At 40.8% G+C, this 12340-nt stretch overlaps 1 protein-coding gene across 1 annotated transcript in view; it reads right to left on the reverse strand.

Annotated features, from left to right (window-relative positions):
- The window catches only part of LOC123768208 (saccharopine dehydrogenase-like oxidoreductase), a 72170-nt gene that overhangs the window by 35475 nt on the left and 24355 nt on the right, over nt 1-12340 (reverse strand). The window lies entirely within an intron of this gene.

Below are 12340 nucleotides of genomic sequence, written 5' to 3' on the forward strand. Positions count from 1 at the left end.
TGTAATACAGAAAATATATATAGATTCATACCTAAAAAGTCTTAATTGCTATCCTGTGGAGAGGAGTGTATGGAGCTCATGAGGATAGCAGGTACAGGAAGTAATTGGAGGAACAAGGGCAATGATTACATTATTATTATTTTCCGATGTCCTACACCCACCTATGTACAAAGGAGGGTCGAACTTAAAGATAAAAAGTAAAAAGAAAAAAAGTAGACGGTAAACGAGACTACTGTAATTAAATAACTAACATTTCAAAATGAGAATAGTTGCTTCAGGTTATCAAATTTACCAACAATTTGAACGAAATATTGTTACTGTTTTGCTGGTTACATTTTTTATCATTATTAACATGGTAAATATGCTCTTGTGTAGCTATGTGAAGAGTCACAGTTTGTCAAGAAGTACACAAACTTCCCACCTAGAAGTTCGCCTTCAAGAGCAAGGATATCCTTGGTGGCGAAGTTCTAGGTGGGATGTTTGTATTCACCTAGTTGTGTTTGCGGGGGTTGAGCTTTGCTCTTTCGGCCCGCCTCTCAACTGTTAATCAACTGTTTACTATTTTTTTTCCCACACCACACACACACACACACATCCCAGGAAGCAGCCCGTGACAGCTGACTAACTCCAAGGTACCTATTTACTGCTAGGTAACAGGGGCATTCAGGGTGAAAGAAACTTTGCCTATTTGTTTCTTTGCCCGCGCCACAGAATTACGAGTCCTGCGCGCTATCCACCAGGCTACCAGGCCCCTGCCCTACCAGGCAAACCAGGCTACCAGTTTGTGTTAGTGGTACCCCACTGCTCTTGGGTACCAGTACCTTATCAGACCCAACGGTGCTGAACCGACAGCCTGTGTGATGCGTAAATCACCAACTGTTTCACGCCTCTGTGCGCTTAATAACTCGTTCGAATAAAAACACTTGTACCCATCACATAGTCAGAAACCCTGGCGTGGATCCAAAACGGGATGAAATCTCGTCGATAGCGCAAATAAATACGCTATATACCGCAAAAACAGTTTCGCGGTAACTGATGATTAGACATTGAAGGTTCCGTTCTCTACTCGCAATTGGGGGATCCCGGGTTTGATTCCCGGGCGGGACAGAAATGGTTGGGCATATTTCCTTTTCCCCTAATGTTCAGCTAGCAGTAATTAGACATCTGGGAGTTGGGGTTGTATCTTGGAGAGGGTCAGTAGTTTGACCTTGGGAGGGGGGACCTTGATACAAGCCTAAAATATATATATATACACACACAGGCTTCCTGTCCCCCAAGTGGAAAATAATATGCCCGCCGCGGTATATTAAACAACGACAAACAAATGATGTAGGGTGGTGTATCCTGCTTCTCGGTGAATACTTTAGTCTTCAACTATGTTCCGGATTAAGGTATACTTTGCGGGCTAGTCAGAACGCCTTTATATTATACATTATTTAATATAGAAAACAAAAAATCACGCTATTGTCGTGACTTAATAGCCTTGCAGAGGTTGATAGGCATTGAGCCAAGTATACCAATTGAAATTGAAATTGAAATAAGTTTATTGAGGTAAAATACACACAAAGGGATGAGGTAGTTCAAGCTATTCTCACCCCGTTCGTGTTAATACATACATATACACACATCACAAACAATAAACATATTACCAAACATTCTGAGAGATAAACATCTACATTTCCTAGTATACCAATGATCAATCCTTCCTGTCATCAACCAATGAAGACAGGAACTGTGTGTAGGCTGGACCTCTCTCGCCTCATGTGAGCACACAACCGACCCCAGCTTATTACCTGAAAACTATTATATACACCATTTTCTACATCAAGGCCCATAAATGTGAAATTAAATATGTTTAAAATGTGTTTCAGTGTTATTAGATTAATATAACTATGTACTAAAATCTGAAATTACAGAAGAAATGCGTTTAGATATATTTTTGTATATAGATATGTATAGAAGACACCTTCTAACTCACGTTGGAACGCTTTCCGCCTTCCCTTCCTAGACCTCATCTGACGCCTCATGTGTAACTTAACATGTGAGAGTATGCATGACCACTTGGCTAAAATAACAATTAAAGTTCCCGAAATAGCAGGGCGAAAAACTCGTTAGAAGAACTAAGGATTCCATATAAATATGTATAACAGGACTCCAGTATAGGAGGCACGTAGGGTGCGCGTGTGTGTGTGTGTGTGTGTGTGAGAGAGAGAGAGAGGCTATTTTTCATAGTATCCCTTATTTTGCTCGTTGGAGATCATGGCGTCAGAATACGACGTATTATTTGTGAGAACAAGTTCCGTTGTGTGTATAGAGGGTGAGATGATGACAGATGATGTACACTGGAGCGATGGTGCTATAGTGGTTGGTGGCCAGCTGCTCCTCTCAAGCGTTCACAACGTCACTAAACTGATGTACTAAATGGTCCGAAGCTAATCTAACCGAAGACCCCCGAATAGAAAACGGGACATCGCGTCAATTTATGCAAGCCGCTGTGATGTTTAGTACACCAGTTTTTGGCCTTAGGGGGGTATTTATACGCCAAAATACCATGTGGTATTCGAGAGGACGGTGGTAGCGTCAACATGACAGGTTAATACTGACATGACTGACATTAAAACATGACATGACCGCAGGACCAACCACAATCATCTGATGCAGGAATGAGGGAAGAGGGGGTCGTGCAGCATGATAATCATTGTTTTTTTTATTTATAAATACAAGAGTTCTTACATTCTTGTACAGCCACCAGCACGCATAGCGTCTCGGGCAAGTCCTTAATCTTAATTTACCCCCGGAATACGTCTCGCCAAATCGTTTAACAACCAAGTGCCCATTCACGGTTGGGTGAACAGAGGCTACAGTTAAATGATTGGCGCCCACTAAATCCTCCCCAGCTAGGATACGAACCCAGGCCAAAGCGCTCGCGAAACGCCAGGCGAGTGCGTTACCACTTAGCCACAGGAGTGGTGGTGGTGGTAGAAGTGTGGCGAATTGTGCATGTTCCCCCACCAACCCCTCCGGCAGGTGTGCGCCACAACACCCAGCTAACCTGCCAGGTGAATGACCTTCACCGTCTGAATGCTTCACTTCCAGTCCACTCCCTATCTACCCTCCCCTCATCTCCCCTACCCTACCCTGCCCTACCCTACCCTACCCTACACTACCCAACCAATCCAATCCCTGCCCTACTCTACCTTATCCAGCACTATGTTACCTAACCCTACCAAACATTGCTTAATTCAACCCTATTTGAATTCAACCCTATCCAGGCTCCACCGCTTCGGAAACAAGTCGTCCTCTCTAATAATACATCGCATTTCGACGTATAACTTCCCTAAGGCCAAAAAATAATGTACTCAATATCATAAAGGCTCGCAAAATTGCCGTGATGTCCCGTTTTCTATACGTAAGTCTTCAGTTAGATTAGGTTTGGGCAATTTAGTTCATCAGTTTAGTGACGCTTTGGAAGCCTTAAGAGGACGGACTACTGGAAATGCTAGCCACATGCCGGGAACGATACCATTGATAAATGATAAAAGATAAAATGTTCCTTGACTACATAATAGTGACTGAGAATAACTACTCGACAGTTATCTGAATATAACGAGTCCATTAACTTCCTTAGCTTCAAATATGGCATTACCATGATACTTCCTTGGGAGTACCTGGGCTCCCTAGTCATGTAAGGACCTATGGGAATGAACTTGTAAACAAACTAGCCGTAGAGGGAACGCGTAATGAGACCAGGAGCACTCAACTACAATACAAATAAAGTGAAGAGTTTTACCAACTACAATACAAATAAAGTGAAGAGTTTTACCAACTACAATACAAATAAAGTGAAGAGTTTTACCAACTACAATACAAATAAAGTGAAGAGTTTTACCAACTACAATACAAATAAAGTGAAGAGTTTTACCAACTACAATACAAATAAAGTGAAGAGTTTTACCAACTACAATACAAATAAAGTGAAGAGTTTTACCAACTACAATACAAATAAAGTGAAGAGTTTTACCAACTACAATACAAATAAAGTGAAGTTTTACGCACATATGCAGCCCTCGCTAATACATCGTCTGCTGCACGGTATAGCAATGTTACCGGGGTACAGACCACACTTTCTGTACAGACACCACCATGGCTGAAGAACGGACAGACACCACCATGGCTGAAGAACGAATAACATGGACTGTGACAGGCTATCAATTTCTCGAGACATTGAAATCAACACAGAAGAAACAATTGCAAATTATTTATACCCCTCCAAAAAAATCTCAATCACTACTTGCTCAACTGTACTATCCCCCTGTGCCAAATACATAACAAATTTCCTTCATTGGATTATTTTTTAACTTTGATCCCAGCACCAAATTAAGAGAGGTGAACCAAGGGCAACAGCAGAGCGAATTTAGGTTTGTCTAGGGTTCAAACCTAAACTTTGTTCAAGAGGTCACTGCCGCCACCACAACTCCCGCCCTGCCTTGATATGTACACACACACACACACACACACACACACACACACACACACACACACACACACACACACACACACACACACACACACACACGTGTGTGTGTGTAAATGGAGGCACTACATAAGCAGCTGGGCCAGGATTCATCAAGCATTTATGCATCCACTTACGAAGCCTGTACATCATTCAACAATCATGACGGCTCTCTTTACATACACTAAACACTGGAGAGTGATGATGTGTTGGTGAGAGCTCCCAGCAACACGGGAGGACCCACTGACCCGTGCTACCGCTACATTCCGTTATGACCCACCACCTAGACACCTTGTGGTGGGTCAGGCGGGACCAAAGAGCCAGTGCTCAACCCCCGCAAGCACAATTAGGTGAATTAGGTGAGTACCTGCCCTACACACTGTATATGATTAAATGAACACAATGTTTATCATTAAAAAAATAACAATGACGTTAAAAACCTGTACAAAATAATTACGGTTAATAAATTAAACTGTTTATTAACTAAATAATGTTTTATGGTTAACTAATGAATACAAAGAAGGTACAAGAATGGCTTAACAAATGAACATACATTAATATACACAAGGCGTTGAGTAAAGAGTTCCTGAGCTACACAAGGCGTTGAGTAAATAGTTCCTGAGCTACACAAGGTGTTGAGTAAATAGTTCCTGAGCTACACAAGGTGTTGAGTAAATAGTTCCTGAGCTACACAAGGCGTTGAGTAAAGAGTTCCTGAGCTACACAAGGCGTTGAGTAAATAGTTCCTGAGCTACACAAGGTGTTGAGTAAATAGTTCCTGAGCTACACAAGGTGTTGAGTAAATAGTTCCTGAGCTACACAAGGCGTTGAGTAAATAGTTCCTGAGCTACACAAGGTGTTGAGTAAATAGTTCCTGAGCTACACAAGGTGTTGAGTAAATAGTTCCTGAGCTACACAAGGTGTTGATTAAAGAATTCCAGAGTTACACAACTTTTCTTTTTAATAAATAACGAATTAGTACTTCAATAAGTATTTCATATATGATGAAATATTTCATATTTCATACCAAACGTTGTGACTGAAGTAATTATTCTTCAATGTTATTTATATATTTAGTATTATTATTACACGTTAACGTTTTCCTGAATTTAAAATATCGTATCCATCTACATTTAAGTTAAATAACAGAATTATAACAGCGCAGTTCACAATCATATAAATAATATCATCAATGTATTTCCCCTTAAAAAACGTGAAATATTAAAACACGATAATTATAAATTATGAAGGAAATGTTGGTAATTAAAGTAACTGGAAGAATCCATCAATCTCAATGTATATATCTTTCAAATTCATCTATTTTCTTTTTGTATATGCAATATGTCTATGTAATAACAATAATAATTAATCATAGCCTAGTAATAACATGCCAGCATTAATAGGCTTCTGTAAAAGCTACAAAAGCTACAGCATATATACCAGTCCTGTCTCAGCAATCCACAAATAATCCAGCTAGAATTTGCAGGAGGCTTTTGTGGTCTCCACGTCTGCAATAAGGACTAGCTATGACCCCCACAATCCTTTCATATTTCAATGGATGTCCGCCTCATTTCTTCAAATCGCACCCAGTAAAAGTGTATTTGAGTAACAGCAGAAGCTGAATATTGTGTGGAAGGCGTGAGCTGCAGAAGCGCCAAGGATAATTGTGGAACACTTGACAAACAAAATATCATTAATCCACCTTACCACAGCCTAACAGACAGAACCCCCGTTTTCATAATTTCGGCAATTCTTCCAATCCTACTGGTCTCCTTGACGGGATTATATTGCATCCCTGTGAGAATGGTAGGTGCTGGTGTGGGACACACTGCATTATTCTGACTGAAATCTACATTTCCTTCAATGCTGGTCAAGCAGGTGGCGCCGCCACCCATAAGGAAAAGAGCTCAAAAGTGGGTGTCCAAGAGAAAATTAGACAGGTTCCTGCAAAAAGTGCCGGACCAACCGGGTTGTATGAATATGTAGGCTTGCATGCTGCTCCAAGCAACAACCTGTTACGATAATTTATCACGAGTCAAACCTTGACCCCAGGCCAGACTTGGAGTAGAGTAACTCCCAGAACCCACTCCAGGTATGCTGCTTTAGAAGAACAGAACCATCGGTATAACTTGTTCCCTGTCGCATGAGAGGCCCTTGATCCGCTGGGCAAGAGTGCCAAGAATTAACCAAGCCAATGGATGAGATTAGCACCCGAATATACGAGTTCTAATCTCATCCATACGACCAATAACCAAAGGGCTGCCAGTTCCTTTTCGAACACCTGCTGTGTAGCAATCCAGAGGGAAACTCTCCACTGCATTCTAAGTTCTTTCCTGCCATCCTAGGAAATCTACACCCTCTAATCATTTGTTGTATTCTTGTATTTGTCTCCAATCCATTATATATATATATATATATATATATATATATATATACACATTTATGTCTTTGTTCCAGTTACCTCTTGATGTTTACACTTATATGTTTTTATAAACAAATATGCTTAAATAGGAGTAACTTTATACAATGATCCATCTATTTTGTGTAACTTTATAAAATTTATACAGTGAGCCATCTATCCTGAGAAACTAGAAACTTTATATAATGGTCCATCTGAGAAACTTTATAAACTTTGTAGCCTCTCAGCCTTATCCATCAGCCTCTCACCTATATTCCACTAAGCACTATAAAAAGCAACAGAGTACAGCCTTGACCAAACCTGATTGGGCAGCGGGCAACCCACGCTCTCAAAGGGCAATCAGAGGACATATCCACTGACGTCACTAATGCTGCGCCTGCGCACTCGTGGTTATAGTGATCCATATCAACAATACACCAACCTCAAGAGAATGTGTCTGATTAAAATATGTAGACTTTTGGAATGTGTAGGTTCAAGTCTAACATGGATAAGGAAACATGGAAGAAAACGGGGTAAGGGTAGACTATGTGTGTGTCTGTAAGAACAGCAGATAATATGTTGGGTGAGGTGCGGCTTTCTGCCTAGCCACACAAGGTTACTTGCATACAGGGTCGTTGACCTCACATTCGTACGATTGGTGTTCGTTTAGTCTTAATGCACACGAAAACATGAGTTACTGCTCTGTGACATATTAAGTGTCATTTTTACCAATGGACATTATTTCCTTCACTTATGTAATGGAAAGGGAGATCGGAAAAATGCATATTATCATGTTTCACAGTCTCACCAAGTATGTACGACGAACGATAGTGTTGTTGTTGTTTTAGATTCAGCCACTCAGAACGAAATGTCCATGTAGCACGGGCTATGGTGAGCCCGTAATTGAGTTCGGTTATTCGTGATAACCTTGCTACTGTGATATTTGGGTCAAAGTTTTAAATGGAGGTGGGGATTCCACCTTTTTCCCTGTTTCTTTTTTTCTCTTCTGTTTCAGTGCACTGGTTTTAGTCTTGTTTTAATAACATTATCTTGGTGGCGGATGTACCGATAGTTCCTTCTACAACGCCACACCTGACCAATGATCTGCAGGCGGAGGCAGACAAAAAGAATTGGAATTAGGATTTATTATTTTGTTTTTAATGTAGAGATTTAGGCGTTAGGTACTGGAACCGGTTAGGTTATTCAGCGTCATTTGTTTTCCAAGGCGATCTGCCGAGTGTTAAGCACCCAGGGGCCAGATTCACGAAGCAGTTTCGCAAGTACTTACGAACGCGCACATCTTTCCTCAATCGTTGATGGCTTTGGTTATATTTATTAAACAGTTTATAAGCATGAAAACTTGCCAATCAACTGTTGTTATTGTTATAAACCGCCTCCTGGTGCTTCGGAGCTTATTAAATGTTTAATAATTGTAAACAAAGCCACAAAACATCGAGAAAAGATGTACAGGTTCATAAGTGTTTGCGTAACTTCTTCGTGAATCTAGCCCTAGGTCCTTAATTAATGATGGGTCCACTGGCCCGGACAGAGAGAGGGGTCGGTGACCTAAGCCACACCCTGCCAAAGATTGTCAATGTCGGACCCACGTTGAATTAAGGCTCAAACAATAATTGTCATAATTACATGATTTTTTAAATTGAATAACTTGGCTTTGTATTTCTAATGTTGTATCTAGATATTCCTGCTAGCTAGTCTTCCTGCCCCAAACGCTTTGCGTAATAGTGGCTTTAGGCTTTGTATGTACTAGCTCTATCTATAAATCCATCAATGTTTGTATCTCACCTTGTATGTATGTCCTTTACCTGAATAAACATTTGATTTGATATCGATGCGAAGAGGCACTCTCAAAGGCGCATTTAGATTGACACTATAGGTCATACTTTCAAACTACGTGTTAAAAAATCACATTGTCAACATCCTTCCCTAAAATATTAAATTATCTATGATTATCTTCTCAACACCAGCAGATGCTAAAGAAGTATCGTATTTGTGCGATAGGCTTCACTATCAAGACGCTCGTGTCACTGCGAGAAGACGATGTCACTGTACAGGATGGCATGGCAGGGTGAATCAAGGATGGGGGTACTGTACCTAGCCACCTTGAGACGCCAAGTTTCTTCCCCCCTGGCATCTGGAGAACCTCTGGACTAGCCTACACTCGCATGACAGCGATCCACCACCAGAGATTACTGTTTCCTCCCTTGTACTGATCCACCACACATAAATCCCCAGTTGATCCATATGCGTTCCCGGTACTAAACCTTCTCCGTACTAATACACCATGGAACCGAATCGTTTCGGTACTAATCCACTGTGGTACTGATCCTCACCTGTACTGATCGTCACTGAAAACCCTTCAAATTATCAACATCCCTTCTTAAATATGACGTCCAAAACTGTACGCAATATTGTAGAATAACGCACCAATGGGTCGTACAGAGTGGAGAGGCGTTGCTTGAAACTCGAATGATCTAACAATAAAGCCTAAAGTTTTGCTGTTTTTTTCTTTTACTGCCTAGTAAAACTTTTTTTAACTTACAATTATTACCCAATGTTGCTTCTAGGTACCTTTATTCTTTTTTATATTCAAAGAGCTTTTATTTCATACTGATCAAGTAAGCTATCTAAGTTCCCTTGCAATCTCCTACGCTCACTGTGTTGTGAATTTGCGCCCTAATTTAGCGCCATTATCAACTTTTGATACTGAATACTATAGCATAACCAGTCATCAATGTCGTTTATGTAAATCAAGAATACACCCCCAAACCTGACCTTTGTGGTACGTCATTTTGTCTCACAAAGCCATTCAAATGAATTTCCGTTAGGGTCTATTACAGTTTGGCCGGAGGAAGAAAGCAATTCCATTCTAGGTTTGTTTATTAATCGAAAAGCCACAACGATCTGTATAAACTCCAAATATTTAAAAAAAAGATAGATGAAAACAAAAGAGAATCAGTCTAATATGAATTTAACACAATACTAACCGTTGCATTCATCCAGATAGTCATTTTTTTCAGTCCGTTGTAGTACATATCCGTTCATAACCAGCGTAGTACTAAACTACACTACATTACATACAGAAATCACAATTGCGTGATGCATCAAATGAACAAATCCACAAGGGTTTTGACCATGTCGAAGCTCAGTCGATTAAGGCAGCGTCTGGGATGCTCTCGCACGCAGGTTCGAATCCTCGTCACGGCCCTTGTGGATTTGTTCATTAGTATTAAACTAGTACCGGTGCTCATCTATTGAGGTACTGGTGAGTTACGGTACAGATCTATTCCCTACACTAGTCCAGTAATGATTCACACGTGTGGCAATAAATCCCTCTACCAAATTTGTGTTATCGGAAAACATGTCCTTTCATAAATGGAAAACTTAAAGGTTAACGACCTTGCTGACTTGAAGGCGATTGAATTATTTAACGACTTAAAAAAGTTGCCGGTTAGATAATTTGATACAGTACGTTAATTTATGATTTCATTCGTCTTTAAGTTAACAACTTACCCAATTGTATAAGCTGTTTGATTAATTTACTTATGACATTTAACGTTAATTGTTAGTTAGCTATTCGTTAGCATTTAATTTTACTTAGTGTAATATGTTAAGTTAGCAAACGAGGCAATGTATTCACCAAATCGCCTAGTTGTTTGGTGTGTGTGTGTGTGTGTGTGTGTGTGTGTGTGTGTGTGTGTGTGTGTGTGTGTGTACTCACCTATATGTGCTTGCAGGATCGAGCATTGACTCTTGGATCCCTGTGTGTGTGTGTGTGTGTGTGTGTGTGTGTGTGTGTGTGTGTGTGTGTGTGTGTGTGTGTGTGTGTGTGCGCGCGCGCGTGTAAACGAGCATGCTTGTGTAGGAAAAAACAAGTGTAAACAATTATAAAAACCAGTTTTGTATTCTGGGAAGGTGTGGTGCCGGTACTTCCCCTCTTCTGGCTCCTCCCTTCTGTCCTTGCCTCTTCCTCTTTATCATCTCTCTCTCTTTCCATTCCTTCTCTCAAGTCCCCCCCCCCCAGACGGATCTCTCTGCTCCCTCTTCACCATCTATTTCCAGTGCTTGGGTGTGGCAGCCACGAGAGTGAATTTATGGGTCTTTGAGAAGCCTAAAACACGGAACAAAATTACATGACAAGTTTATTCCTTGTGTTAGGCTTCTCTGTAAATATTTTCTTTTCTTTCCAATTCGGCTGTGTTCGGATATATCACAAAAGGTGACACACGAAGCATCCTTGAGAGATACACGAGCGTCTGGAGCCAGGGTCAGATACGCGTCAACAACCACATGAGAGAAGACGCCCAAGGTAGAGTTGTTGAGTTCATGAAGCCTTAGGAGGACGGGCTGAGTTCCGAGCGGCAGCACAAGCAGCAGCCTAGCGTGTAGGAGTGAGCAGGTTGAACTGTTTGTAGTTCGTGTTCCTTGGGAGGGGCAGCAGAAAACAAAATAAAAACAGAAGTCAAGGTGAGCAGGTGAAGCCAAATTCAATGCCACGCACCTGTCGTCAAAGGTAATTCAGGAGTTTCAACAGCACTTGCAAGAGAATTATGTACTTAGTAAAAGAAACGAGAGAGGTAGCAACAGTAGAGAGAGCAACAAAGAGCAGTAGAGCAGCAATATAAATATCAGTCACAAAAGCATACATAGCGAGAACAGGTTGCCTGGCAAGCAACCTAGTCATCCCTCGAGAGGTTATCGACTTGCCAGGGAGACAGAGCTCGGTAGGTATGCTGACTTGTTAAACTAGCAATGCTGTTGCTCATAAAGACACTCCTCAATACCTTAGTTTATGAGCTGTAAGAGTTTCTGATAGGGCAAGAGGAGCTAAAATACCGCATTCAAAGAGTTTGAGTAATTCAATTCTCAGATATCAGATAGGTTTTGATTTTCATTAGAATGTTTCTTGCCTGATCGACAGCTTCAAAGTTTCTAGTCTAAATTGATGTAAGATCAATGACCATTTGATTTGTTGCAAACCGTTGCTTTTAACCTTGAATCAATTTAAATTGTGGACATATTGGTATAGCCTAGATGGTGTTTGTTACTATATACAGCGTGTTTTACTTTGGTGTAAGTTTATGGCCTATCAATCTTAACAGGATTATTAAGGTCATACAAGAGCTTACTTACAGTAAACATACTTTAGTCCTGAACAAAGTTTAAGACAAAGTAAACTCTACATAAAATTACCAGGTAATATAAGACGTAGGATTACTGGAGTGTTTGACCAAACCTCACACTAGAAAGTGAAGGGACGACGACGTTTCGGTCCGTCCTGGACCATTCTCAAGTCGATTGTGACTTGTCTACTGGAGTGTTTCAAACGTAGGCTAGACATATACATGAATGAATTTGGGTGGGGTATAAATAGTATAGCGGCCTCGATTGGGTCAACACAGTACCGCTCC

This window comes from Procambarus clarkii, chromosome 59 (assembly GCF_040958095.1).
Source record: "Procambarus clarkii isolate CNS0578487 chromosome 59, FALCON_Pclarkii_2.0, whole genome shotgun sequence".
Taxonomy (NCBI): Eukaryota; Metazoa; Arthropoda; class Malacostraca; order Decapoda; family Cambaridae; genus Procambarus; species Procambarus clarkii.